The following is a 24,616-nucleotide window of genomic DNA, read 5'->3' as shown; positions in this document are numbered from 1 at the left end:
CTAATGGAGAATAAAGATGAAGAGTTATCACTGGCTGAGAGAACCCAACAACTCCCACATACTCAATGAGTCACACCCTTAATACGGACTGTGCATCCAAACATATGTGTGAAGAATCATTCCCTGAGACTAGTTCAGACTTGGGGAAAGACTCTCCTAACATTCTCACAGGCAAAATAAGGTCCTTTTATGTCACTAATCCTGACACAGTCTAGGGGAGACTTCACTGTCTGACCCCAGAACAAACCAGCATGTACTTCTACCAGACACGGATGCAGACTGAGAAAGATTCATGGCCTGACTCTAGTCCAGCTTGACGAAGGCCCTCCAAATGTCAGCCACTAGCACAGATTATCTAACTTTGGCTCTGGTGTGGAAAATCATTTGTGCTGTCAGGCTCTTAGAGTAAGTAGGCTTCCTTCTGTGTCTGACAGCTAAGATGAAATTCCCTTCATGATAGTTGACCATGATATTCTGACTCCATTTTGTGTGGTTTGGCAAGCTCTTCATTTTTTTCTGAACAATGACCATGAGTTGCAAGTCATTTGGGAATGCTTCTTAAGGGTAGTTTGCTCCCCTAACAGTGTATCAAACTTCTAAAGTGGAGAGCTGTCAAAGTCTAGCCCTGCCCATACTAGAGGATGACTTCTGTACTCATAAAGTTATGGTGAATATTAAGGGCTGCTGGATAATGCAAGGGCACATTCCTATTTACTTGTTACCCTGGTAGAAGAATTGACTATTACTTCTCTTCCCCAGGGAATGGGTACTACTGCACATCTCAGTGAAATAGTGAAATGACAAGAGTATCCTTTTTAGAACTTGTCTCTCAGGGGTAAAGAGGTCCAGCACTTTAGGCCTACAACATTCAGGCTCATTTTCTAGCCATGAAGACCAAATTCACATGTTCACCTGCAGGTTTCCTACATAATTTTTGTAGACCACCTTTTAACATTGGTGACTACCAAGCAACGCTTAGGCCATGAAATGGCTAAAAGAGTTGGCGAAAGCTTATTGATAGCCTTGTGATACAGTTCTTTCAACCTGACACTCAACATGGCAAAATTGTTTACTGACAGACCTGGGAAAATTCATACAGGATCTCATGACTTATCCTTTCGTTTACTTAGAGCATGAGAGATGTGAACCACTAGACTGCTGGGGTATTTGAGAAGTAGGATACTCTATCCACTATGGTGGTATATTGTATCTATGTATCCCTAACTCTGCAGGACTCTGCAGAGGGAGATTGGCACTGCTCTCTCCTACCCCCTTCCTGTCTTATCCACTGTAATCGAGGGCTGTATGACCAGTTCTCAGTACATTTCCACTTTAAAGGAGCAAAAAGATGTATTTCTGTTCTGCTTGCCTGAATAACTCCAGTTCAACCTGGTCAGCTTTTTGGATTTAGGAACGCAACTCCTGAAAAGAATATGTTGGCCCGGCACACAGCCACCACTACATGCTTCAACAAAAATTATGGTTTGCCTCTGCACTCTGTGACTAGCTCTGCCAAGAACTGAGTCCAGCTATAGTAAATGACTGTAGGAGCATCTGGTTTAGCTACAACAAGCCAGTGGAGATTATGAGATGCGTTAAACACCAGTGGACCCTCATAGACTGTACTCCTTTTAATATAATCCTTTTCATGAGATTTAACTGTTCTTCCAGGTTAAAGCAGTGCACAGTGATCGCATACCACAAAATGTAAAAATTGATTCCACCTGAGTGGCCAGTTGGTTAGATATAATATGGCCCTGTTAGCCTTTTTGCTTTAAGGAACTCTACTATATTACAGAGCAAATGATTGAACTAGGGAAAGAATTATAGCAGTTCCACAAGAATTTGAAGGACAATACCATAGGACTGAGAAGGGAAGGCTTAATATATGCACATCTGAAGTGAAGGTAGAGTGCTTTAGGAGCTAAAACAGGCCTACATTTTCGAAAAGAACAGCAGAGTATCGTTGTGAGTGCAACAGTGAGGACTGCTGCCTTAAACAAAAGTGACCTGCTGTATGTCCAGCCCAAATGCAAAATAATGCGCAGTGCAATTATTGTTGCAACCTTTATCCTGTGTATGAAGGATGTATCCCAGTGGATATGGCTGTATTGCCCTCCCCGATAGGAAACTTTGCTACAGATACAGCAGCCAATACCTTTATCTGGGAATTTGGCGCCATGCACTAACGCCATATTGTGACTCACACCATCACCATAACTGTGGCATGCTAACTACGATTGACCATAACCCACCAACCTAGTTGGCTGCTTGAGGTGTAAAAGCCTTACATTTCCTTTGATAATGTTTTCAATTACTCTGTTGTACTCATTTCAGTGGGACCAATTTTGGTGCCTATAAACAGGAGATACCTCACAGGAGCAATCAGTGGGTCCACAAGTGTAGCATTTGCTGTGACTCGGGTTTCTCATTATTGTTGTGATCCTCAATATTTTCTATTGTTTTTCAGTGTGCAAATGGATTAGTTACTTACCTGTAATCCTAGTTCTCTTCCAGGGGTATCGTCATCGAAGTCATAAGCACTAGAATATTCCCACCCATGTGCGGGACCCCGGAAACACAATCATATATGTGCTCCACATATATTTATCTCCATATATATATTAAGGGTGGGCGTAGTTCGCAAAGTAGCGCTACGCGAAGCTACGCGAAGTGCACTTCGCACTACGCGAACTTCACGTGGCTCTACGCGAGCTGCGTAGTAGCATGTTCACACTGTGCAAGATGTGTTTTCAATGATTGCACAGTGCGGACAAGCATCCAGCAGTGTGCAATCATTGAAAACGGCATCTTGCACAGTGCGAGCTGTCGTTTTCTGCTGCTCGATTAGATTATTACTCGAGCTGCAGCTTTCTCAAAGCGAACTGGTAGTTTCTCAATGAGAGCGGTCGCGAGCATGCCCAACCACTCACAATGAGAAACCTTACCTCCCCGCGTTGAGAATCTCGCCGGGATGTCATTATGCTTGCTCGCGGTCGCGAACATGACGTTCAGGACCGCGAACAAGCAAAAAATGAGCGCTGCACTACGCTACGCTGCACTACGCGTGTTCGCACTGTGCTACGTGCAGCTCGCGTAGTGCAAAGTTGCGCAAACTTCGCAAACTCCGCGAGCGTAGCGTAGTGCTTTGCACAGGGTTAATATATATATATATATATACATATATGTATAAAATAAGCAACTGCAGCCTTATACACACCAGAGCTGAATAATGCTGTAAGGACTCCCCATTATATCATAAAAGCATACATTAGAAACAGGGAAAAACAACAGAAAAACATGTTTTGAATTTGTTTTAATGCTTAGCAGTCAGAAGAAACTCTCACATAGGACTGAAAGCATATACAGCTCCCAGGCTGCATTGTAGAAACATAGTCTAAAAAGACTGAAAAGCTCATAGCAACATAGAGATAAACTGCTACTGTGCCATTAAGGCAGTCATGACCCCCAGCTTCCCATCATGGCTCAGGGGTGACAGTTAGGTCAGTTGTTCTTTGCGGTGACTCAAAAAGCCATGACACAAAGAGTTGACATTACCTCATTAAAAACACAATGATCCTTTGCCCGGGGAGGTGGGAGGGTTCCTTATGACTTTGAAGAGGATACCCCTGAAATAGAACTAGGATTACAGGTAAGGGCCTAATCCTTCTCTTCCAGGGGATCCTCATCAATAGTCATAAGCACTAGAATAGAATAGCGAGCCTCACCTCATCCATCTGTGGGCAAAGGAAACATAACGGTAAATTAACCAATCAGCTCAGATAAGAAAGCCTGGATAGATAGATTACTATCCGAATAGATTCCTCAAGGAGGCCTGGCCCACTTGAGTATCAGCCCTGGAATGGAATTCTAGACAATAATGCCTTGTGAAAGTGTGAACCGATCTCCAGGTTGCAGCTTTGCAAATTTCTGACATTGGAACATCATGCAAGAAAGCTACTGTGGCCCCTTTCACCTTAGTGAAGTGTGCTTTAGGAGACAACAAGGGTTTATGCACCAACTGGTAAGCCAATTTTATACAGGACACTATCTATCTTGAAATGGATCTTTTGGAGGCTGGGAAACCTGTTCTCATGGCACCATAATTCAGAAACAATCAATCCGATTTCCTTATGCCCTTGGTACCCTCCAGATAGAATTTAAGCACTCTTTTGAGGTCCAAGGAATGCAGCGACCTCTCCTCAGGAGTCGCGGGGTTTGGAAAAAAGGACGGTAGGGAGATTGACTGATTAATATGGAAATCAGATATAACCTTTGGCAAAAAGGCAGGGTGAGCCCTTAACACTACCCTGTTGTGGTGAAACACAGTATAAGGTTCTTTTGCGCACAGCGCATGGATCTCACTTACTCTGCACGCTGATGTTATCGCTACCAGAAACGCGGCCTTCAACATCAGGTGCTGCAAAGAGGCTTTATGAATGGGCTCAAAAGGAGGACCCATTAATCTAGGCGATTCAGAAAAGGGGGTGGTGATGGACAGAGTATCTGAATTAAGCAGAACACTCCTACCCAGTCCAAAGATCAGGGCTTGATCCATCACCGTTTTTTAGCTCACTGCACCATCCCAGCTCAGAACCTGGCTACATGCAAATTAGTCAGTCCCTGGCCCAGGTGCATCATGGGAACAGGGCAGACCAAACTACCAAGCCAATTCTTATACTATAATTTGCATGTAGCCAGGTTCTGAGCTGGGATGGTGCAGTGAGCTAAAAAAAACGGTGATGGATCAAGCCCTGATCTTTGGACTGGGTAAGAGTGGTCTGCTTAATTCAGACACTCTGTTCATCACCACCCCCTTTTCTGAATCATTTTGTCCACCATAAGCATGGAAGGGTATACTCAGACATGAGTCCTTTGCTCACTGCACCATCAGGATTCATGCAGGCCGGGCCGAAGACGGCTGAAATGCCAGAAACCGGTCCCCGGAAGCTTGTTTCCTTCCCAGTACAAGAATTGGCTTGGTAGTTTGGTCTGCCCTGCTCCCATGATGCACTGGGCCAGGGACAGACTAATTTGCATGTAGCCAGGTTCTGAGCTGGGATGGTGCAGTGAGCTACAAAACGGTGATGGATCAAGCCCTGATCTTTGGACTGGGTAAGAGTGGTCTGCTTAATTCAGACACTCTGTTCATCACCACACCCTTTTCTGAATCATTTTGTCCACCATAAGCGTGGAAGGGTATACTCAGACATGAGTCCCTTGCTCACTGCACCATCAGGATTCAAGCAAGCCGGGCTGTAGACGGCTGAAATGCCAGAAACCGGCCCCCGGAAGCTTGTTTCCTTCCCAGTATAAGAATTGGCTTGGTAGTTTGGTCTGCTCTGGTCCCATGATGCACTGGGCCAGGGACAGACTAATTTGCATGTAGCCAGGTTCTGAGCTGGGATATTGCAGTGAGCTAAACAACGGTGATGGATCAAGCCCTGATCTTTGGACTGGGTAAGAGTGGTCTGCTTAATTCAGACACTCTGTTCATCACCACCCCCTTTTCTGAACCATTAATCTAGACAGCACCAGATTCAACTCCCAGGGAGGAGAAGGGTTTCGAATCGGGGGATACACTTTCTTCAACCCCTGTAAGAAATCCTTAACCACCTGCATTTGGAAAAAGGAAGGTTGGCTGGGTGACTTTCTGTATGCCGTAATGGTTGACAAATAAACCCTGATTGAGGCATATTTCAAACCGGCTTTAGCTAAATATAGAAGGTAAGAAAGAATGACGTCTTTCTGCCCCTTGGTAGGGTCAAAACGATTTTCAACACACCATAGATAGAACCTCTTCCACTTAAAAGTGTATGACGCTCTTGTGGAGGGCCTCTTAGCCTCTTTCAGAATATGCATGCAGGTTTGCGGCAGATTCGTGTGTCCGTATTGGAGGACCTCAGGAGCCATGCTGCCAAGTTCAGGGAGGGAAGACTGGGATGGAGAATCCTTCCATCCATCTTGGTCAGCAGGTCCGCTCTGTATGGCAGCCTCCTGTGGGGAAGTACCGATAACTGATGAAGGTCCGGATACCACCACTGCCGTTGTCAGTCTGGAGCTATCAGAATCATCTTCCTGCTGGATCTGATGAGCTTGGACACCACCTTCGGGATCAGAGGCAGAGGAGGAAAGGTGTAAGCAAATGTCTCTGACCAATCCATCAAAAGCGCATTCCCCCTTGTCCCTGGACGGTGGAATCTGGATGCGAAGGTGTGGCATTTTTTGTTTTTGTCGTCTGCAAACAAATCTATTGATGGACGACCCCACTGTTGTAAAATATCTGCCACCACCTCATCGTGAAGCACCCAGTCTGGCTGATCTTCGAAGTGCCGACCGAGTGCATCTGCTTTGACATTCTGATCTCCCGGAGGGTGCACTGCCACTATGGAGAGGTTCCGAGCCAGAAGCCAGTGCCAGATCGCTTGAGCCTCCAGGGAGAGAGGGCGAGAGTGCGTACCACCCTGTTTGTTTAGATAATACATAGTGGTTGTGTTGTCTGTTTGGATCAGGACCGAGTTGGACATGATCGAAGGCAAAAAAGCTTTCAGAGAAAGATGGACTGCTCGTAGCTCCAACATGTTTATGTGGTAGGACTGTTCTTTCGTGGACCACCAGCCCTGCATTTGAAGGCACCCCATGTGTGCCCCCCCATCCTTGCAGAGATGCATCTGTTATCAATGATTGCACTGGAACTGGTTTCTGGAAAGGGACTCACACCAACAGATTCTGCAGCCGAGTCCACCACTTGATGGAGGATTTTGCTGCTTCGTAGAGCACAATCCGATCCTCCCAGCGACCCGTTGCTTGGTTCCACTTGTCTTCTAGATCTTGTTGCAATGGTAGCATTCTCAGCCTGGCGTAGGGGATGAGAAATATGCAGGAGGACATCGACCCCAGCAGAGATGCCACTTGTCGGACTGCTGGGCGAGCTGTCTGAAGCAGAGCCTTTCACTTCTGCTGCATATCCAGAGTCGGTCCCAGATAGTGGATCATCTGGGTGGGCTGTTGGACAGACTTCTCCATGTTGACATGAAGACCTAGTTTGTGTAGTTGCTTTAGACAGACTTGGAAATCGCTCCTTACTTGTTGAGGAGATGGCCCTTTGAGGAGCCAATCGTCTAAGTAAGGGTAGACAAACAGACCTTTTACTTGTAGGGCGGCCGCCACCACTGCTATGCACTTGGTAAAGACTCGTGGGGCAAATTTCAGCCAGAAGGGTAAGACCTTGTACTGATAGTGCTTGTCTCCGACCACAAACCGCAGATACTTGTGATGACGTGGAGCAATGGGTATATGGAAGTACCCATCTTGGAGGTCCACCGAACACATCCAATCTCCTTCTTGCAGATGTGGACATATTTGATGAAGGGCCAACATGCAAAACTTCTCCTACACGATGACTCTGTTCAGCAGGTGAAGATCCAGTATAGGTCTGAACTTGTGCTCCTGGTCTCTTTTGGGCACAAGAAAGTACCTAGAGTAGACTCCCTGTCCTCGCTACGCGGAAGGAACCTCTTCTATGGCCTTTTTTCGCAGACGGGTTGCCACTTCCTGCCGGAGCAACTTTAGTTGGTGAGGACAAGATCTTTTTGGAGGAATGTCCTTTGGAAGCACACGAAAACGTAGTGCGTATCCATTGCGCAATATATTGAGCACCCAACAATCTTTTGTGATGCTGCACCACTCTGCCAGATGATGTGAAGCGCTTCCTCCCGCTGGAGTGGGCCACGGCGCCGGAGGAAGCTTCTGCTCATGGCTTCCCTTTCCGATCTGGCTGTGGTAGAGGTCTGCTGTTGGTGACCACCTCTACCTCTGTTTGATTTACGGCCCTGATACTGCGACTTGCCTTGGTTTTTTCCTTGGGACCATTGAGGGGTTTGAACCCTCTACTGGTATCTCTTGCGCTGGTTGGGCCTGTATCGATGCTTGAACTCCTTCTTCTTCTCCAAGCCAACGGCTTTGAGGGTATCGAGTTCCGCCTTCATCCTGTCCATTTCCTCATCTGTATGGGTGCCAAACAGAGAGGACCCGGAAAACGGGAGATGTCAGCCTCAACCAGGAGGATCTCCTTGCACAAACCCCATGGGCATATGAAGCACGTCCGCTGCCGTGCTGATAACTTGGTTGGCAACAAGTGACCCCTCGGTGATGATCTCTTCAGAGTCTTTTTGATCCTCTTTTGGCAGCTTCTCTTTGTAGTGGTCCAAGGAGTCCCACAAGGCCCTGTCATAGCAACCTAATAAGGCTGTGGCACTGGAGACTTTTAATGATGAAGCTGACGAGCTGCAAACCTTACGTCCCCAAGAGTCCTGGGACCTACTTTCTTTATCGGGGGAACCGATGAAGACGCAGCCACAGAATGAGTTTTCCTCGCTTCCGCAATGATAACTGAGTCCGCTGGCAGATCTGTCTTCAAGAAGACAGGTTCTGTGGAGGCCGACTTGTATTTTTTCTGAATTCGGGCCGGTGCGACCTTGATCGTAGCTGGCATCAGGAAAATGCCCATCACAGGTACCAGAAACCCAGGAACCAGGGGCGAGACGCTGCTCTCTGATGCAGAGTCTCACAGATCACCGTTGTTGCCACATGAGGGGTAGACATCTCAAGGTTTAGCTTCTGAGCCCCTCTCTGAAGCACATCATGGTAGGTGTTGATGTCATCTATCGGAGACACTCTCGATAAAGGGCTGTCCAATAGGGTAGGGGAATAATCCCTCTTTGATGATCGAGTGGAAGAAGAAGACCACAACGGTGTCCTTCTCCTTCTGCTATGGGAACTATGTCTTCGTTCCCGCAACCTGCCCGTGCGCTCCTCACGTCTGGGAGAACGCGATCTGTCCACTTCCTGCACCAATCTTTGTAAAGGTGAACTATGGAGGGGACTGGCGTATTCTTGCATCCACTGTGTTGCTCCTGTATCCTTATTCCAGTGATTCAGGGGGAAGAGCCATCTTGGAGACAAGTGCACAGCAGGGGAAGCCTCCCTGTGCTGTTATGGAGACCTATGAGTCTTTCTGGAGAGGCAGATCTCGTTGAAGGATATCTGGAGGAATGAGAGGAAGAAAGGCGTGACGTGGACTCTGTTACCAGAACCACCGATCCTTCTCTAGACCTCACTGACGGAGGCCTTGACGTCGGGCGTGCGCCTCTCGACGCCGATACGGACCTCCTTCTCGACTTCGATCTCCGGTCTGTTATTGGATCTGGTCTCGACAACGCTTCTCTACTTCTCGACGTCGAATCCCTTGCAAACTACACCTGAACATCCCTTCGTCTCGACGTCGAACGTCGATGAGCCGCCGACGACGGAGGGGTTTTGCTCCTCGAAGCCGAACGTCGTTGTGCAGATACAGATGAAGGGGGTCTGCTCCTCGATGCCGAACGTCGCAGAGACAATAACGGAGGGGTGCCGATCCTCGACGCCGATCGTCGCCGGGTTGACGACAGCGGAGGGCTCCTGCCCCTCAACGTCGACCGCCGATGGACTGACGACGACGGAGTGGAACCTACTCTCGACGCCGAGCGTCGTGCTGATGACGGTGGGGGACTTCTACTCCTCAACGCCGGAGGACCACGGTTCTTCGACGTCGACGACATACCTGAATGGCGATGTCTTATCGACGGCAAGCCCGACGTCAATGGACTTTTCTTGGAGAAATGACCTACCGATGGTAGATTTTTCAGACCCGAGCCCGACGTTGAAGTAGAAGGGTGAGGGATCCTGCTTCTGGATGGAGATCTAGCCCTCTTGGAGCCCTTCTTCACTGGTGACCTGCCTCTGGAAGACTTTTCTGCCAGCCCATAAAGACGGATTCTTTCTCTTCCTTTAAAGTCCTTTTGGACAGGGTCTGGCAATGAGGACAAGCCTTAGGGTCATGGTCCTTAGGCAAACAAAGAATACAGACATCATGAGAGTCTGACCTGGCCTTCTTTTGACCACAAGAAGGGCAGGGGTCAGAAAGGGATGGCATTTTGAGTGGAAACAAAATGCCCACAACTGTCAAAAAAAGACAGAACCTTACTTCAGAAGATGGAAGACGTCGAAATAAGTCAAACATTTTTTTAAAAAGTGAAGATTATTTCTGACTAAAATCAGAAAGAATCTGTGTAACCAGGATCCTTCCTGAAGGAGCCAGAAAGAACAACTAACCTAACTGTCACCCCTGAGGCATGATGGGAAGCTGGGGGTCATGACTGCCTTAAAGGCACGGTGCCAGTTTATCTCTATGTTGCTATGAGTTAGCTTTTCGGTCTTTTTAGATCATGTTTCTGCAAAGCAGCCTGGGAGCTGTAAATGCTTTCAGTCCAATGTGAGAGTTTCTTCTGACTGCTAAGCATTAAAACAGATTCACAACATGTTTTGCTGTTGTTTTCTCCCTGTTTCTAATGTATGCTTTTATAATATAATGGGGAAGGTACCAAGGAAGTTAGTGGGTTGATCTAACATTGACCGTGATCAAGCCGTCAGTTGGCGGCGAAACGCGTTGGTAATTAAATCGATCTTGAGAACTTTGGATAAATAAAAGAAATTGGGAAGTGAGATCCTTACGAGTGCGTGTTCATTTCCTGGATTAAGGAGGAGTGGACGATTGAATTCGGCGGGGCTCTGCCGAGGAACTCGCACCGATAGAAGACGCGCCAGGGGTCGACCAGATACGAGCCAAGTTGTTGTGATATATATATATATATATATATATATATATATATATATATATATATATATATATCACAACAACTTGGCTCGTATCTGGTCGACCCCTGGCGCGTCTTCTATCGGTGCGAGTTCCTCGGCAGAGCCCCGCCGAATTCAATCGTATAGATATAGTATAGATATAGTATAGATATTATATATATATATATATATATATATATATATATATATATATATATATATATATATATATATATATATATATATATATATATATATATATATATATATAATATCTATACTACTATTATAAAGAGAGAACACAAACCTTTGAGCCAGGTAAACTCAAAAAGTACTGCACCGATCACTACACCCAATGCACCATTTGAAAGGGGAGATGTAGCAGAAGGACATAGGCTATAGAGGTGGACACCATATACATTAAAAAAGCAAAAACACCAAAAGTGGGAAAGTAGTCCCTTGTGGGCGTTAGCGCGGGCGTGTCAAAGAAAAGATGTGGGCGTTTAGAGGGGCGTGTCAAACAAAAGATGTGGGCGTTTACAGGGGCATGGCCCAAAGTACAAACAATAAACATATGCCAAACGATTTCACTGATTTCACTGTGCAAGGCACACACTTCACCACACACTTCAATGTGCATAGCGCAAATGCGATTTCAATGATTTCACTGTGCAAGGCACACACTTAACTGTGCATCCCGCGCATTTGCAAAGGGCCGCCTATCACTTGCCTTGACATTCACGCATTTGTCGGCGTTACCCTTCAAACATTAATGCCTTCGTGGGATGACATCCAAAAAGGGGCGCGCCTTCCATAATAATACAGTGCCACAGGGGGCAGGCTTACAAAAAGGGCCGCTTCGCACAGCCCATCAATCACGACACATAATGATTAACACACACACGAGTTGCGATACAAAAATATAACAAATGTTTAACCATTTGACAAACGACAACGTTGTCACAGGGGGAGGAATGTAAACAAATAGGCGCCCATTTCTTAGACAAGAAAGCCAATCGACGGAACATGAACGAGACTTTACTCACAAAGCTCCGAATAATTACGTATGCTGCGGACAAAATTTAAAACGTACACAAACACTTCCGAATTTCAAACACTCTGCGTTATCAGTGGGACACTGCCAGTATTTGCGCCGATAAAAACAAAAAGAAAGACAATAGTAAAGGGATCGAAAACGTAAACAAGGAAAGCCCCTTTCACAAACAAGTAATTTCAGGCCAAAACATGTGAGCGACCACTGTAACACTTGCTGCACTTGCGGCGCAAATTACAACATTTCGGAAACAACAACATTCGCACACAGGGGGAACACTCTCAACAAGGACAGCAAAACAAAATTAGGTGTGGCTCCATGAAAACCTGCGGATGAATTAAACACACATTACTACGCAAACAAAAAGTAAAGGCAACACTGAACATCGGCCATCCCCGGACAACGTCAGGACGGGCTGCTAGTGTATATATATAGGGAGATACATATATGTGGGGCACATATATGATTGTGTTTCCGGAGTCCCACGCATTGGCGGGAATATTCTAGTGCTTATGACTATTGATGAGGATCCCCTGGAAGAGAACTAGTCTCTACAGTCAATAGTAGTGCAACCCTCTTGTGTTAGTCATGGAAGCCGCCCTAGTGTGCCCCCTAGTCGCTGACTCATTTGAAATGTCAACATATTGGGGTACACAGTAACCTTGTGCGTGTGTATTCTCTTTAGTAATTAAGACGAGCTACTGTCAGTATTTAAAAATACATCTACAGGAGTATCTTAATACCTTTACGGACCCTTCTAAGTGAGGCCTGACACTGTTCACTGCCATTATTGGTTGTGGCAGATTCTTCAGGACTTGAAGAAATTATATGGTACTGGTTTCTCTGTTTGTCTCCTCTGTTTCCTGTGCTTAGTAGGATGACACACTACCAGTGAGTACTTCAGTCCCTGTTCTGTGATTTAAGATACGTAAATATAATGCTGATGGGAAACGCTGAAAGATCAAAGTACATGGAACGCAACCAGTCATACGTCCAAGACCCTTTGTGGTTCGTTGGTGAAGGCTTGTGGGATCCCAGGGAAGGGATGGGATGGCTCCCACATGGAAAAGTGATTAAAAACACAGTCAAAGAGAAAAGTGTGCAAGCATAAAAATCAAAAGCCAGCCTGGAACAGATGGTGACAATCTGTGTGCTACTCTGACCCACTCAGATTGAAGAGAAGTGTCCAGTTGTGGCTTTTAGTACAGGCAGCACCTCCCTCGCAGGACATCCCAACTTCTCCTGCCACTGGTATCAGTACAAGGCATTCTAGGAATCCGTGTGTGACTCTAGCACCAGGAAGAGCCACAGCCCACGTTCATTTCCTGGCAACATGCCAGCCCAAACTTGTGTGCATGGCCTACTTGGTGCTCAGATGATCTACAACTTACGGAGCACAGAGTTCCAATATTATTGCCTCTCTGGGGCACAGAGTGGAAGCTCAAGTTAAACAAAGCACAGCATTTTTCAAAATTCAAACACAACCCAATTCCGGAGAAGTGAAATTTCCTATTTACAGGCTCCCAAAGAGTCCACAATGAGACTATTTCAAACTTTTACATTTTCAAAGCGCAAGGAGGATTGTCCTCAGGCAAAGTACAACTGAAATCAAAATGTTTTGTTGACTATGATGACGACAATCTTGCAACCGTCCTTTGTAGATCTAAACTTGGATTTTAAGAGCACCTTGCAAATGCACATATATCTTTCTTTGTATAGTTTCCTGTTTTGTGGTGCTCAGGCATTCTATCGCACTCCAGTGGCTGAGAATCCCTGGCAATATCCCATCATCTTTTCAGCGATAGTGGTGTCACTACAGATGGTTGCCAGCAGCCAGAGTCTTTTGCTGGGGCAGCAGCCTTTTTTATCTGAGCTGGATAAAGCGTCTAGAGAATAATTAACGATCTGCTAAACAGATGGGCATTCTCTCTGGTTTATTGTGGATTCAATTTAGACACACAATTCCCTGATGATAATAAGCTGCTCCCCACTTCAACTGTATCATAATCTGCTATCAGCAACAGAAGTCTCCAGTGTAAAAGAGGGGTTCACTTGGTGTGCGCCCTGTAGGAGAGTAGGGTCTGCAATCCTATGATCACCCAGATTTTTTGCTTTTGTTTCACTGGTTTACGACTTTCTCTGGCTGTGGGCCTGCCAATCGGACCCACAGCCTAGCTGTTCTCTCACTAAATTGACATGTGTACCTTAGGTGCATTATCCAATTGGGACTGGGCCACCTTACCAGACCCTGTAACTCAGGGCATAGGTGTACACAGGGCCTACCAGGGGCTGAAGCATGTATTATGCCACCCCTGGATGGCCATCTAAATCTGACACAACTGGCTGCGCGACAGCTGGGGCAAGGTGGTGTAATCACCCTTTGCTTTAGATATAGTATACCTATATCTAACCCTAAAAATGGACACACAGATTCCTATCAGTCACTCCTATGGCAGGCCTTGACAATCCTGAAGGCAGAGTGCTTGGAATCGTGTGAAATGGTGCTCTGGCATGAGCTGAGCCCGTTTGCAGCTTGCGGAACCAAGTCCTAATAGCTGTTCCACGATAACGCATACCATATACTCTTAAGTGCATTATAATCCTCGCGGTTAAGGTAGGGTAGGCAGGGCTTTACAGGAAGGTGACTGCAGAGTGGCACCCCGGTGCTCACTACGCATCTGCCGGCTAGAACCAGTTCCAGGGGCACACCAGCCCCTGGCCTGGGGAAAGTCCGGCATGGGAGAGGGGTGTAATCACCCCCCTTCCTGGTCCCACCCCAGGGCAGGACCTAGTCGCGTACCCACCCCTTTCTTTAGGATAAAGGCAGGAGCGGGGACCCTTCCAAATTAGATCATCTTTGAATCAAGAAACTACTTTCTACGAAAGGAACTCTCGACTTCTTCTCAAGATTTCTCCCTTGTGGCTAAGGAGTAGTCACCCTGCATCCACAGGCACCATCTAAGAACTCTGCGGTTTGCTGCACGTCCTTCCTCAGGAATCCGACCGACCAGCACGACGAGACCCGGCTTCCCTGGCACCTCTGAACTCTACCTACCTCTACAGCTAAGCTGAGAACGTAGGTGCGACGAGACCTCGAGGGACCGGCCATCATCAGAACTGCACGACTTCTATCCAGCACGACCGCCGAGGGATCCTCTGGTGAGTGCTTTGGGGTCCGAGAAGCCCCGACCTTGAGCAGCTCCAGCACCGAAGACCAGCCCCCCAGCATCCCCGAGATCTGCGTCGGGCCCTTCTGCTTTTTGGCTGCTCACCGCGTTGTCTGGCTACTAGCCCGCTGGCTTGTGGCCTTCCCGACGACGACCGACGACATCACCACTGCTAGTCTGTTTGCTCCAGACTGGCCCTTGCTCCCTTCCAAAAGAGGAGCACCCCGGACCCTCCTGGTCCACCCCAGACACCATTTTGAGTCCACCGCGTGGGCTTGAATTTGCCAAGACTTGTTGCCCCAATCCTGGGTCCAGCGACGTCGACAGCTTCATCCATCGTGGGACAGCTCGCACCTCCATCCTGGTCGCCGACAACGCCTCCTGGTTCGTGAGACTGCAGAGCACAGCGTCGCCCACTCACCTAGTCGAGGTGACTACCATCCGGTGCCCTCCTGGTGCCATCTGACTACTGGCTAGTGGTCGCGAACTTGGTCCCCTCTGCTTTCAGGTGTCATCCATCTTCGATCCAGGATGGGATCAATCGAACAATCTTCACTGGTCGCCTGTCAGCAACTTCTTTCTTCAGGCTCCTGGTTCGTCTACGAGGATTCCCGACGTCTTTTGAGACCTATGCAGCTGCAGCCCCTGGGCTAGGTAACTTCGGCATTTCGGTGCCCCAGCATAGCCTCACTATCCAAGGGTCAGGATCCACTGTCGTTTTCGATCTACCTAGTCGGGTTCGCCCGAGAACACTAACTTTGTGAAATCTAGCTACCATAGACTTTGTCCCGCATCCCGCGTGAGAGTGCACACTCTGCACCCGAGTCCCCTAGGCCTCCTACTAGTAATCTGAAGGTTCAGTAACGTAGTCCTAGCGATTCCAAAGCCTACTAGTATAGTACTTACCTGCTAGTAATTTCGCATTCCACTTTCAGAGTATATGGTTTTTCGTGCCCCTCGGGCATTTGTGTAAATTGTGCAACTTAAAGTATTTTCGTAAGAGTTTTGTTGTGTGCTTAGTACCCTGTCCTCATAAAGAGTACAGGGCTATTGTGATCTAAATAAATACACTGTTTATTTTCATAACACTTGTGTGGTGTCCTTTCACTTGATGTTCAAGGGGTATATGTGATGGTATAACAGCTGGCTTAACACGCCCTCTAGAGTTTAGCCCGAAGACTGCTCGTATCCATGCTACTAGGATAGCTGGTCTATAAGGTTGACTTACAACCAATCACCATAAGGGTTGTTTGGACTGATACAAAGTGCTCACTAGAATAGTGAACATTATATATCAGGCCAACTTCTCACAATGGTGAGCAGCGGTGGGATTTGAGCTTGCTGTTGTTTTACCACACGTATCCTAAGAATATCTTGTGAAAGATCACATAAGTACTCCAGGTACATATAACTTAGCTTAGAATACTCTGAGTTCTACTGAACCAGCTGTTGTAGCTCCTCAAGGCTTAGCACACCTTGGCTACAACTCTTAGCAAGGGATCAGTAGGCAAACATATAGTGTATGTAGGTGCATCACTTACACCACACTAGAAGCAGCATGTCAGACAAAGGAGGAAACTCTGAGTCTCCCCTTGTGTCAGTTGACCCTCCACAGGTCATGTCCAGATATGCTGCACTTAGCTTCCAGGAGATGAGACAAATCTGTACATCTAGGAAGCTAAAACAGGGGTCTAACCCCACAATCCCATTTCTGATTGGTCTCTTAGAGACTTATGATGCTAGGAGGGCTGGTAACACAGAACCTTCTCATCCAGATGGGAACATGCCTCCCCTAGAGGGAACCACAGGTGACCCTGACCTTATCCATCTCTCTGCAGAAGGTGAAGAGGAGGATGAGGATCTAGAGCCATCTGAGGATGAGGCAGACAAAGGTCCAGAAGTAGTTAGCCAGCTAACTAGGGACAACTTAAGCAGGCATGAGAATGGTTCTAGGAGACCCCTGGGGCCCCTCTCAGGCCAGCTTAACATTGGGAATGGCCGAGTTAGGTCTCTATCAAGAGGCTCTAACAGATCCATTCGAACCAATGGCTCTCAGGGCTCTTCTCAAAGAGGGATGACATCCCTTCAGAGGAGAGTGTATGAAGTCAAAGTAAGGGAAGTCAATCTGAGGATTGAAAGGGAAGAACTTGCCCTGGCCAAAGAGAGACTTGCCTTTGCTAGAGAGCAAAAGTTAAGTGGACATGATTCCACTGGTGGCAGCATTCCCCAAGGGAAAACAGGAGTTTAGACACTAGACACCTGAGTAAGATAGTGCCCCCTTTAAACAAGGGGATGATATCCACAAATGGATTACTGCTTTGGAGAGGGCCTGCACTGTTCGTTGTGTCCCCCAGAGTCAGTGGGCAGCTATCTTGTGGCTCTCCTTTGAAGGTAAAGGTAGAGATAAGCTCCTCACTACTAGAGCCGAGGATGCTAACAATTACCAAGTCCTGAAAAATACAATGATTGATGGGTTTGGCCTAACCACTGAGCAGTACAGGTTGCTGTTCAGGGATACCCAGAAAACTCAGTCTCAGGATTGGTCTGATTTTGTAGATTGTGCCACTAAGGCTTTGGAGGGCTGGTTGCTGGGCAGTAAGGTTACTGATTACACAGGATTGTATAATTTGATCATGAGAGAACAAATTTTAAACAATTGTCAGAACCAGTTGTTGCATCAGCATCTTGTTGACTCAGATCTGACCTCTCCCCAAGAATTGGGAAAGAAGGCAGACAGATGGGTCAGAACAAGAGTTAAGCAGAACCAGGGCCAGAACCAGGGTGGTCAGAAGAAAGCAGACCAGACGGGTAAAGATTCTAAGGGTAAACAAAATGACCAGAAGTCTTCAACAGGTCCCCAACAACCCAAAGAGGGTGGGGGTCAGGCTTCCCAGAAAAAGAAGAATCAAGAAGGCCAATCAAAAAGGTGGTGCCAATACTGTAAAAGTAAAACTCACTGGTTTAGTGAGTGCACCAAGAAAGGAGGGCAGACTCCTGCTACTGCAGCCCCTAAGGCACCTGTGCCCCCTAGTACAGCCAGCAGTAGTAGTGCACCTCCCAAGGGTTTAGTTGGGTTAACCTTGGGTTCTGAGGGGTATGACAACTTAGTTGGCACACTCACTCAGGCTGTCCTTGTATGTACAGGGGATATGGATATATCCCCTGATGTCAGTCCCAATACTTTGGGCAAATACAGGCATACACCTTTAATCAATGGAAGAATGGCTCAGGCCTATAGGGACACTTGTGCCAGTGTCACAATGGTGACACCTAACTTTGTGGACCCTGGACAGATCATGCCAGGTACAGATTTCCTGGTGACCAATGCAAGCAATGTCACTACCAGTCATAGTATGGCAATTGTTGCTTTCTCCTGGGGAGGGGTAAATGGCCAAAAGAAGGTTGTTGTTAGTTCAGACCTCCCAGTGGATTGTTTGTTGGGCAATGATTTGGAGTCATCACAATGGTCAGAAGTGGAGCAGAGGACTCACATGGAGATGTTAGGCTTGCCAGCACATGTGCTTGCTGTGACTAGGTCACAGGCCAGAAAATGCCCCACTGAACAGGTGCTGGATCCTGGAACAATGGACCAGACACCTTCCAAGAAGAAGAGCAGTAGGGTTAAGGCATTGCCTTCCCCCTTGCCCCAGGTTGAGGATCAAGTCTCAGAGGAGGCTGACCTACAGGAATTGAGGGAAACTGAGCCTAAAGAATTTGAACTTGATCAAGTTGAATTTCTGGGCTCAGGGGGACCCTCAAGAGAAGACCTGGGGAAGGAACAATTAGACTGCCCTTCCCTTGAACCCCTCAGACAGCAGGCTGCTGCTGAGGCTGCTGGGAACGCCACAGATACCCACAAGGTATACTGGGATGATGGACTCCTGTACACTGAGGCAAGAGACCCCAAGCCTGGCATGGCCAGGAGGCTGGTTATCCCCTTGTCTCAGAGAGGTTTCCTTCTTACCTTGGCCCATGAGATTCCATTAGCAGGACACTTAGGCCAGACAAAGACTTGGGACAGACTTGTCTCACACTTTCACTGGCCTCACATGAATGAGGATACCAAGGAGTTTTGTCGCTCCTGTGTCACTTGCCAAGCCAGTGGTAAGTCAGGTGGCACAACAAAGGCCCCCCTTATACCAATGCCTGTGGTGGGGGTGCCCTTTGAAAGAGTGGGGATTGACATTGTTGGTCCAATGGAACCCCAGACAGCATCAGGGCACAAGTTTATACTGGTGGTAGTGGATCATGCCACCAGGTATCCTGAAGCTATTCCCCTTAGGACCACTACAGCACCTGTTGTGGCAAGAGCCCTAGTTGGAGTGTTCTCCAGAGTGGGCTTCCCTAAGGAGGTTGTCTCTGACAGAGGTGCAAACTTCATGTCAAGCTACTTAACTGCTATGTGGAAGGAATGTGGTGTCAACTACAAGTTCACTACACCCTATCATCCACAATGCAATGGGCTTGTTGAAAGGTTCAACAGGACCCTAAAAGGGATGATTCATGGACTACCTGAAAAGCTCAGGCGTAGATCGGATGTCCTGATACCCTGCCTTCTGTTTGCTTACAGAGAGGTCCCACAAAAGGGGGTTGGCTACAGCCCTTTTGAACTTTTGTATGGGCATCCTGTAAGAGGACCCCTGTGTTTGGTGAAGGAAGGATGGGAGAGACCTCTCAAAAAGCCTGCAACCAACATAGTGGACTATGTACTTGGTCTCCGCTCCAGGATGGCTGAGTATATGGAGAAGGCATCTGAAAACCTTAAGGCCAGCCAAGAACTCCAAAAAGCTTGGCATGACCAAAAGGCTGTCCTGACTGTGTATCAGCCTGGACAGAAGGTGTGGGTGTTGGAGCCAGTGGCCCCAGCAGCACTCAAAGACAAATGGTCTGGGCCCCACACAATTCTTGAGCAAAAGGGAGAGGTCACCTACCTGGTGGACCTTGGAACTCCCAGGAGCCCCCACAGGGTGCTCCATGTTAACAGGCTCAAAGCATATGTCGACAGGAAGGACATGAGCTTGCTCATGGCCATAGTTGAGGGACAGGAAGAAGAGAGTGACCCTCTCCCAGACCTGCTCACTCAGAATCCTGATGATGGGTCAGTAGATGGTGTTGTCTTTTGTGGCAGCCTCTCTGAACATCAACAGAAGGATTGCAAACAAGTTCTTCAACCCTTCAGGCATATGTTCTCTCTAACACCCAGTCAAACCAATTGGTGTACCCATGAGGTTGACACTGGTGACAGCTTGCCAGTCAAGAGTAAAATCTACAGGCAGCCTGATCATGTTAGAGACTGCATCAAAACAGAAGTGCAGAAAATGTTGGAGTTGGGAGTCATTGAACCCTCAGATAGCCCTTGGGCTAGTCCAGTAGTTCTAGTGCCAAAGCCTCACACCCAGGGTGGTAAGAGAGAGATGAGGTTTTGCGTAGACTACAGGGGTCTCAATGCAGTCACTAAGACTGATGCCCACCCAATACCAAGGGCAGATGAGCTTATAGATAGATTGGCTTCTGCCAACTACTTAAGTACATTTGACCTGACAGCTGAGTATTGGCAAATCAGGTTAGCTGAGGATGCCAAGCCCAAGACAGCATTTTCTACCCCTGGTGGGCATTATCAACTTGTGGTAATGCCCTTTGGTTTGAAAAATGCGCCTGCCACCTTCCAAAGGTTGGTGAATCATGTTCTCACTGGGCTGGATGACTTCTGTGCAGCATATCTTGATGATATTGCTGTCTTTAGCTCCACCTGGGAGGATCACCTGGTCCACCTGAGGAAAGTGTTAGAGGCACTGCAAGCAGCAGGTCTAACTATCAAGGCCACAAAGTGCCAGATAGGGCAGACACAGCTTGTGTACTTGGGCCACCTTGTAGGTGAAGGCCAAGTTCAGCCACTGGAGAGCAAAATACAGTCAATCAGGGACTGGGCTCCTCCAACCACCCAGACTCAGGTTCAAGCTTTCTTGGGCCTGACTGGTTACTATAGAAAGTTTGTCAGAAATTATGGATCAATTGTGACTCCACTTAATGAACTGATAAGTAAGAAAATGCCAAAAAAGGTTCAGCAGGCTGTCAAAAAGCATTCGATGACCTAAAGCAGGCCATGTGCACAGCACCTATCCTCAAGAGTCCAGACTACTCCAAACCATTCATTGTCCAAACAGATGCTTCTGAGTTGGGTGTGGGAGCTGTTCTATCTCAACTTAATTTTGATGGTCAAGACCAGCCCATTGCTTTTATAAGCAGAAGGCTGACCCCCAGAGAGAAAAATTGGTCAGCTATTGAGAGGGAGGCCTTTGCTGTGGTTTGGGCCCTGAAGAAACTGAGGCCATACTTGTTTGGCACTCATTTCAAAATTCAGACCGACCATAAGCCCCTCTTGTGGCTAAATCAGATGAAGGGTGAAAACCCTAAACTGTGGTCCATTTCCCTACAGGGGATGGATTTTACAGTGGAGCATATACCTGGCACTGATCATGGCAATGCAGATGGGCTCTCCAGGTATTTCCACTTAGAGCAAGAAGACTCACCTGGTCAAGGTTAGTTTATTGACCCAAGGTTTGGGGGGGGGGGGTCATGTAGGAGAGTAGGGTCTGCAATCCTATGATCACCCAGATTTTTTTGCTTTTGTTTCACTGGTTTACGACTTTCTCTGGCTGTGGGCCTGCCAATCAGACCCACAGCCTAGCTGTTCTCTCACTAAATTGACATGTGTACCTTAGGTGCATTATCCAATTGGGACTGGGCCACCTTACCAGACCCTGTAACTCAGGGCATAGGTGTACCCAGGGCCTACCAGGGGCTGAAGCATGTATTATGCCACCCCTGGATGGCCATCTAAATCTGACACAACTGGCTGCACGACAGCTGGGGCAAGGTGGTGTAATCACCCTTTGCTTTAGATATAGTATACCTATATCTAACCCTAAAAATGGACACACAGATTCCTATCAGTCACTCCTATGGCAGGCCTTGACAATCCTGAAGGCAGAGTGCTTGGAATCGTGTGAAATGGTGCTCTGGCATGAGCTGAGCCCGTTTGCAGCTTGCGGAACCAAGTCCTAATAGCTGTTCCACGATAACGCATACCATATACTCTTAAGTGCATTATAATCCTCGCGGTTAAATGCTATCTTTGGTATTGCTTTATCAAAACATGTCGAGTAAGGTGTCATATGAATTGGAATACTAACCCCTCACCAATTCTGGCGACGGGGTTAGCATTCCACCCTTCTAGAGGGACACAACATGTATGTAACTGCGAACCCCGGTTAAAGTTAACTGAAGCCTCAGCTCCACAAAATGGATGCTGCCACCACAGACACGAGTCTGACCTCCTGCTGCTGGGAGTCCTTCCAGCGAGGAGAGCTTGGACAAAGGGTTTCCTGTCAGGGGCGGTGCTAGCACCATCCCAGACAGGGTTTTGTGTATCCTGGGTAGGCAGGGCTTTACAGGAAGGTGACTGCAGAGTGGCACCCCGGTGCTCACTACGCATCTGCTGGCTAGAACCAGTTCCAGGGGCACACCAGCCCCTGGCCTGGGGAAAGTCCGGCATGGGAGAGGGGTGTAACCACCCCCCTTCCTGGTCCCACCCCTAGGGCAGGACCTAGTCGTGTACCCACCCCTTTCTTTAGGATAAAGGCAGGAGCGGGGATCCTTCCAAATTAGATCATCTTTGAATCAAGAAACTACTTTCTACGAAAGGAACTCTCGACTTCTTCTCAAGATTTCTCCATGTGGCTAAGGAGTAGTCACCCTGCATCCGCAGGCACCATCTAAGAACTCTGCGGTTTGCTGCACGTCCTTCCTCAGGAATCCGACTGACCAGCACTATGAGACCCGGCTTCCCTGGCACCTCTGACCTCTACCTACCTCTACAGCTAAGCTGAGAACCATAGGTGCGACGAGACCTCGAGGGACCGGCCATCATCAGAACTGCACGACTTCTATCCAGCACGACCGCCGAGGGATCCTCTGGTGAGTGCTTTGGGGTCCGAGAAGCCCCGACCCTGAGCAGCTCCAGCACCGAAGACCAGCCCCCCAGCATCCCCGAGATCTGCGTGGGGCCCTTCTGCTTTTTGGCTGCTCACCGCGTTGTCTGGCTACTAGCCCGCTGGCTTGTGGCCTTCCTGACGACGACCGACAACATCACCACTGCTAGTCTGGTTGCTCCAGACTGGCCCTTGCTCCCTTCCAAAAGAGGAGCACCCCGGACCCTCCTGATCCACCCCAGACGCCATTTTGAGTCCACCGCGTGGGCTTGAATTTGCCAAGACTTGTTGCCCCAATCTTGGGTCCAGCGACGACGACAGCTTCATCCATCGTGGGACAGCTCGCACCTCCATCCTGGTTGCCGACAACGCCTCCTGATCCGTGAGACTGCAGAGCACAGCGTCGCCCACTCACCTAGTCGAGGTGACTACCATCCGGTGCCCTCCTGGTGCCATCTGACTACTGGCTAGTGGTCACGAACTTGGTCCCCTCTGCTTTCAGGTGTCATCCATCTTCGATCCAGGCTGGGATCACTCGAACAATCTTCACTGGTCGCCTGCCAGCAACTTCTTTCTTCAGGCTCCTGGTTCGTCTACGAGGATTCCCGACGTCTTTTGAGACCTATGCAGCTGCAGCCCCTGGGCTAGGTAACTTCGGCATTTCGGTGCCCCAGCATAGCCTCACTATCCAAGGGTCAGGATCCACTGTCGTTTTCGATCTACCTAGTCGGGTTCGCACGAGAACACTAACTTTGTGAAATCTAGCTACCATAGACTTTGTCCCGCATCCCGCGTGAGAGTGCACACTCTGCACCCGAGTCCCCTAGGCCTCCTACTAGTAATCTGAAGGTTCAGTAACTTAGTCCTAGCGATTCCAAAGCCTACTAGTATAGTACTTACCTGCTAGTAATTTCGCATTCCACTTTCAGAGTATATGGTTTTTCGTGCCCCTCGAGCATTTGTGTAAATTGTGCAACTTAAAGTATTTTCGTAAGAGTTTTGTTGTGTGCTTAGTACCCTGTCCTCATAAAGAGTACAGGGCTGTTGTGATCTAAATAAATACATTGTTTATTTTCATAACACTTGTGTGGTGTCCTTTCACTTGGTGTTCAAGGGGTATATGTGATGGTATAACAGCTGGCTTAACACGCCCTCTAGAGTTTAGCCCGAAGACTGCTCGTATCCATGCTACTAGGATAGCTGGCCTATAAGGTTGACTTACAACCAATCACCATAAGGGTTGTTTGGACTGATACAAAGTGCTCACTAGAATAGTGAACATTATATATCAGGCCAACTTCTCACACGCCCCTCCAACAAAGTGCAGTACTCTGGTGGGAGAAACATAAAGTATGACTGTGGGACACCTCTCAGGAGACTTGTCACAAGTCTACTGGGCAAGAAAACCTGCAAGTATGACAGAAATGTTGTAGTTAGGAGCATAGGGATACTGCGCCAAGGGCTTCCAATCTCCAAGCAATCTTTTCCAAACTAGTATATTCCTGCAGTCAAGGCTTACTGTAAGTGGCAATAGTTGCTGCCAAATCAGATACAGAATGACACATTAGTAACACAGAATAAACTCCATGTCTAGACTAAGCTATATTGTTTAAACAGGAATAGCAGTTAAAATAAAGAATAACACCAAAAAGCCAACGTCCCTAGCAATTCCAGAGCCCAAGACAGATGCCACAAAATGTTACGGGGCTTATCCACTAAAGTCTAAAGTC

General features: G+C 47.8%; 1 protein-coding gene across 1 annotated transcript in view; it reads left to right on the top strand.

Annotated features, from left to right (window-relative positions):
* PLXDC1 (plexin domain containing 1) overlaps positions 1-24,616 on the top strand; it is a 393,515-nt gene that overhangs the window by 332,571 nt on the left and 36,328 nt on the right. The window lies entirely within an intron of this gene.

This window comes from Lissotriton vulgaris, chromosome 5 (genome assembly GCF_964263255.1).
Source record: "Lissotriton vulgaris chromosome 5, aLisVul1.2, whole genome shotgun sequence".
Lineage (NCBI taxonomy): Eukaryota > Metazoa > Chordata > Amphibia > Caudata > Salamandridae > Lissotriton > Lissotriton vulgaris.
Note: the sequence above shows the minus strand (reverse complement) of the source record. Positions and strands in the feature narration are given on the sequence as shown.